Source organism: Rattus norvegicus, chromosome 2, assembly GCF_021556685.1.
Source record: "Rattus norvegicus strain SHRSP/BbbUtx chromosome 2, alternate assembly SHRSP_T2T, whole genome shotgun sequence".
Taxonomy (NCBI): Eukaryota; Metazoa; Chordata; class Mammalia; order Rodentia; family Muridae; genus Rattus; species Rattus norvegicus.
Window position 1 is genome coordinate 181,928,404 of NC_141535.1, and position 6,693 is coordinate 181,935,096.

A 6,693-nucleotide genomic window follows, 5' to 3' on the forward strand; every position below is an offset into this window, starting at 1 on the left:
TTCTTGTATGTTTATGGGCATCTCTTTCTTTAGGTTAAGGAAGTTTTCTTTTGTTGAATTTAATTTGTTGAAGATATTTACTGACACTTTAAGTTGGGAATCCTATTATCCTTAGGTTTGATCTTCTCATTGTGTCCTGGATTTTCTGGATGTTTTGGGCTAGGAGTTTTTTGTGTTTTACATTTTCTTTAATGGTTGTTGACAATGTTTTCTGTGGTATCTTCTCCTGAGATTCTCCCTTCTATCTCTTGTACTCTGTTGGTGGTTGTGTCTATGACTCCTGCTCTCTTTCCTAGGTTTTCTATCTCCAGGGTTGTCTCCCTTTGTGATTTCTTTATTGTTTCTATTCCCATTTTTAGATCCTGGATCGTTTTGTTCAATTTTGTCACCTGTTTGGTTGCATTTTCCTGTAATTCTTTAAGGGATTTTTGTGTTTTCTCTTTAAGGGCTTCTACTTATTTACCTGTGTTGTCCTGTATTTCTTTAAGGGAGTTATTTATGTACTTCTTAAAGTCTTCTATCATCATCATAATCATGAGATGTGATTTTAAATTCAAATCTTGCTTTTCTGGTGTGTTTGGATATCCAGTATTAGTTTTGGTGGGAGAACTGTGCTCTGATGATGCCAAGTAGTCTTGTTTTCTGTTGCTTAAGTTCCTGCACTTGCCTCTTGCCATCAGGTTGTTTCTGGTGTTAGCTGATCTTGCTGTCTCTGATAGTGGCTTGACCCTCCTGTTAGTCTGTGTGTCAGCACTCCTGTAGACCTGTTTTCTCACAACAGGATCTGGGTACAGAGAGCTATGGGACTAGGTCAGCTCCATGTGCAGGCAGAAACTGTAAACCTTCTATCCCAGACTGCTCCTGGGTTTGTGTGTCCTGCGGGCTCCAGGTGGGTTGCTCAGAGCAGGAGAGTTGGTCTTACCTCTGCTCTCTTACCTCTGCCAGTACTCCTGGCAACTGGCTTTCAGCTCTGGGTGCAGGCAGAGACTTGAAGGATTCTTTCCCTGACTTCTTCTAGGTTCCTGTGTCCAGAGGGCTCTAGGTGTGTTCCTCTTGGGCCAGGAATGTGAGTAGAAGTGGTGGTCTCCCCTGAGCTCTCAGGATTGTTCTCACTTCTGAGAGTCCAGCTCTCTCCCCCATGGGATTTGGATACAGAGAGCTGTTGGCCCGGGTCAGCTTTGTATGCAGGCAGAAACTGGAAGTGCCCTATCCCAGAGTGTTCCTGGGTTTTTGTGTCCTGTGGGCTCCAGGCGGGTTGCTCAGAGTAGGAGAGTTGGTCTTACTTCTGCTCTCAGGTGTGTCAGTGCTCCTGGTGACTGGCTTTTATTGTTTTACCTCCCCCTATTCCTGCTACCTTACCTAACCTTCAGATCTACTCCCTTTCTGTCTCTTATTAGAAAGAAACAGGCTTCTAAGAGATAACAATAAAAAATGACAAAATAGAAGATAAGGAAGGAAAAAAAACACTATATTGAAGTTGGAAAAAGCAACTAGACAGAATGAAAAGAGTCCTAATATGAGAAAAGCCAACAAAAGAATCAGAGTCCCATTTGTTCTCACACTCAGGATTGGATAAAAACACTAAACTAAAAGGTATAATGTATATACAGTGGTCCTGGTGCAGACATGTGTGGGTCCTGTATTTGATGTTTCAGTCTCTGTGAGCTCCTCTGAACCTTGCATTGTCGATTCAGAGGGTCTTGTTCTACTGGTGTCCTCTATCCCCTCCTGCTCCTACACTCATTCTGCCTCCTCTTTTCCATGTTTCCCTGAAATCTGTGGGAGACACCCTTTCTAGTCTTCTCTCTCTCTCTCTCTCTCTCTCTCTCTCTCTCTCTCTCTCTCTCTCTCTCTCTCTCTGCATAATGTCTGGGGTTTGGGTCTCTGAATATATTCTCACCTGCTCCTGGAGGAAGCTTCTCTGATGATGACTGAATAAGGTACTCATGAATGAGTAGAGCAGAATATCATTAGGTTTTGTCTTACTGATACCTTTCTTTAAAGACCTGTTGTCTTTGTTTGAATCCTAGGTTTCTGGTTCTTGTTTACCTGAGCAGGGTTGAGTATGGGTCCTGACTCATGAAGTGGGCCTATATCAAATCAACTATCAGTTGGCTCCTATCAGAGGTTCTGGGCCACTATTGCCCTAGCATATTTTCTAGGCAGGACAAGTTGTATGACAAAGGGTTTGGTGTTTATGTTTCTCTGTTGGTAGTCCACAGAGTACTTTCCTGCACCAAAGACACTAGAGCAGAAGGGGAAGGCTCTACGAAGGGACCACCTAGAATTCTTTATATTAAATGCTTGTGTGTGTTTGTGTGTGTGTGTGTGTGTGTGTGTGTGTGTGTGTGTGTGTGTGTGTGGTCCTTGGTAATGGTGCCCTGCTGTCAATTTGCAGACAGCAACTTATTGTTTTAGTGGCAGCCTGAATCATTTGTAAGCTTCCATTGGATCTTCTTGGTTAAACAACTCAATTGAATGCAATCCAGTCCCAGTCCTGGAACCCTCATTTGGTAACAAGGGATGACCAGTTGAGATTCTTATCCCTGAATATTAGGTGACCTCATTAGTATCACTTTGGTATATTTTAAGAAGTTTGCACTGAGCTATGTTTCTAAATCATCACTCAAATACAAGAATGCATACCATATGCATCTTTCCAGGTCTGAGTTACCTCACTCAGGATGTCTTTTTCTGGTATTACCTATTTGCAAATTTCACGATGTCATCTTTTAAAAAGAGCTGAGTAATAATTTATTCTGTAAATGTACCACATTTCATTTATCCTGTTTTTCTGTTGAGGGACAGAAGAATGTTTCTAGTCTCTGGCTGTTATGACTAGAGCAGTTTGAACATCTCTGAGCAACTCTCCCTTTGCTACGGTGGAACATCCTTTGGGTATATGCCCAAGAGTAGTTTAGATGGACCTTGAGGTAGATCAATTCCCACATTTCTGAGGAACAACCAGACTGATTTCCATAATGGTGGTACAAGTTTGCACTTCCACCAGAAATGGAGGAGTGTTCCCCTTATTTCACATACTCAGTAGCATGAAATGTCACTTGTGTTACTGTTCTTAGCTATTCTGACCATTGTATGATGGAACCTCAAAGTAGTTTTTGATTTGCATTTCTCTGATAGCTAAGGATGTCAAACTTTTCTTTAAGTGTTTCTAAGCCATTTGAGTTTCCACTATGGGAAATTCTCTGTTTAGATCTGTACACTATTTTTAAATTGGATCATTTGGCTTTTTGATATCAGGTTCTTGTGTTCTTTATTTTTGGGACTAGTTATTGATTAAATGTGGAGTTAAGATTTTTTTCCCATTCTGTAATCTCCCATTGTCTGAATGATGGTGTTCTTTGCCAACAGAAGCTTCTCAGCTTCATAAAATCCCATTTATTTATTGTTGATTTTAGTGTCTGTATTATGGCTATTCTGTTCAGAAAGTATTCTCCAGTGACAATGAGACCACCACACCCCAACTTTCTCTTCTGTAAAGTTTAGTGTACCTGGTATTATCTTGAGGTCTTTGGTTCACTTAGACTTCAGATTTGTACATGGTGGTAAAGATGGATCTATTTGTATTCTTCAACATGCAGCCATCCAATTAGACTAGCACCATTTGTGGAAGATGTTCTCTTTTTTCCAATGTGTGTAGATTTATGTCTGGGTTTTCAGTTCAATTCCAGTAACCAATGCGTCTGTTTTTATGCCATAACATGTGGGTTTATTACTATAGTTCTGTGATACAAATTGAAATCAGTAACAGAAATTTAAATGGGGTAAACTTCCACAGTTCTTTTATTGTTAAGGATTGTTTTATCTCTCCTGGTTTTTTTTGGAGGTGGAGGGTCCATATGAAGTTGAGAATTGACTTTCAAGATCTGTGAAGAATTGTGTTGCAATTCTGATGGGGATTAGATCCATTGGGTAGATTGGTTATGACCATTTTTACTATGTTAATCCTGATCCATGTGTGTGGGAGTGTTTCCCTCTTCTCATACCTCTGTCAAGTTCTTTCTTTAAAGACTTAAGATTTTTATCATACAAGTCCTCTTCTTTCTTTGTTAGAGTTAGTCTTAAATGTTTAGTTGTTTTAGGAACAATTTTAACCCATAGGGATCTAACTGGTGATGCAATATATTTTTCAGGTCAAAGTGTAAGTATGGGAGCCTAGTCCCAAGTGGGGTCAGGGTGGTTGACTTGGTGGATGATGATAGTTTGGTCAAGGTTAGTAAGTATCCAAGTGAGGATGAAGAGCTGATAGGGAGTAGTTGTGATGGTTTTAAGATGCAGGCATATAGTGAGCACAATTAGAAACGTTGAAGTTGCAACTTTAGCAGATCAGGTGGGCATGGGTTGACTTTCCATTTTTCTTGTGGCAATTCATCTGGGAGCTTCCTCTCTCTCCTGGCAGGCTTAACGTGGGAGTGTTGTATCCATGTCTGTATTCTGTCCACCTTAACAGCTCATGGAATGGTCAGGATCATGGTGTGAGACCCTCTCTAGTGTGAGATGGGGTGGCCGAGTCATAAACCTGGTATATGGCAGGCTAGAATTGCTTCTGGCCTCTGTGGTGAGCTTCCAAGGATTTTAAGAACAAGTGGTCATATTTGGCTAGAATGTCAGACTGGAGGTTAGCAAGCGCTTGAGGAAATCTCCCATATAGGATCTCAAAGTGGGTAAGACCCAAGGTCTAAGGCATATTCTTGGCCTTTTATAAGGTATAAGGTAAGAGAGAAACCCAGGCACCACCAGTTTCAAGGGTTATTTGGGTCAAGGCCTCCTTCAAGATCCCATTTGTCCTCTCTATCCCAGAATCTATGTAGAGTTTCAGATACCTGAGAGATGAAGGCTGGTCCACTGTCAGACCCAAGGAGGGTAGGCAAAATAACTGGGTATAATATCTTCCAGAAGCTTCTTTGCCACTACACTGGCAGTCTCCTTCTTTTTAGGGTAGACTTCTGCCCATATTAAAGAGAATCTATAAAAATTACCAGGTATTTATATCCATACATTCCTGTCTTAGTTTCTGTATATTCTATTTATAATTAACCCCTGGCTGTTTGCCCATAATTCTACTTTCTGGAGCTCCTTGATTAGGGCCTGAGGGCTTCACAGTCTAGCATGTGGGACAGTGTGAGATTACTTGATGAACTGAGTATCCTAAGTGAAATATTTTGTATCTTGTCCCTTGTAGGAATTCCTTTACCTTTTGGTGACCCAGGTGTGAAGCTTGATGAATCTGATGGCTGAGTTGTTTAGCAAATTTCTTAGGGTGGTAAGGACCTCAGAGGTTAGCAACCATCCATCTCTTGTGTATATTTCTTTGCATTTGTTTTGATCCTGTTAGTCTTCAGAAATATATTCAGGGCTGGGATCTCAGAGGTTGGCAAGGCTACCAGGATATTGGTGGTGAAGATTTGGCAGCCTCTCTTGTAGCTTTATTAGCTTTTCTGTTTTCTCGGGCTATTTCTGATGTTCCTTTTTGATGCCCAGGGCAATGAACTGTGGTCACTTTGAGAGGAAGCCATAATGCCTCCAGCAAAGCAAATATTTCTTCCTTATTTTTGATAGTATTGACTTCAGCAGTCAACAATTCTCTCTCTTGATATATGGACTCATGTATAGGTGCCATGGCAAAGACATATCTGCTGTCAGTATAAATGTTGGCTACAGTACCCTTTGCTAACTTCAAAACCTGTGTTAGAACTCAGTCTTTTGGGCTGATGTGCCTGGTAGCAGAGCAGTTATCCAGATAACAGAGTCCAAGTCCACCACTGCCAAACCTGCATACTTGATTCCTTTCTGGATGAAGCCATTCTCCTTTATGAAGCAGATCTTTTCTGGATCTAGCCAGGGTATGTCAGTCAAGCCCAGCCTGATTCTCTAAACAAGCCCCAAATCTATAGAGCAATCATGTTGTGCATTTGAGGATAGGCTAGGTACCAGGGAGACTGGGTTTAGGGCAGATGATAGGTTATATCTTATGTGAAGGGGGTTCAAAAGTAGCACCTGGAAGTATACCAATCTAGCATTGGATAACCATTGACTAAGAGGATTCTTGGAGATCTCAATAGCATGGTAGGTGGTGATATAAAATTCCTGTTTTACAATTTTCTTGTCAGTGTCCTTAATGAGCAGGGCAATAGTAGATCCAGAGGCAGGCTGGCTGTCCTTGGGCAACCAGGCTCAGCTTGTCAAATATATATGCCCTGGTTTTTTCATGGGCCTAAATTTTCGATGAGAACCCCTTTGGCTCCCTTTTCTTTCACTTATGTACAGGTGGGAAGGTTTGTGTATATCCAAATTAGCCAGGGTCAGTGCCTCTGACAAGGCTTTTTTCAAAGTCTTAAAAGCCATGTCTATCTCAGGGGTCTATTCTATCTCATCTTCTTGTCCTCTGATGTCCTTACATAAGTGGTTTGACTATCTCAGTAACCCTGAAACCTAGAGTTTACAAAACCTAACAGATCCTAGAAATTCACATGCTTGCCTCATGGTGGGATGCTAAGGATGGTTTGCATCTGGGCATCTGACATCATGTGTTGCCCTCCTTGAATATGAACCCAAGGTATTTGACCTTAGGCTATTTTTTGTCATTGTCCAAAGAGTATGCCTGAGGTTAAGGTAAAGAGATTTGGACTATTTGCTTTGAAAAAAGAGGTCTCAAAACAGCCTGGTATAAAT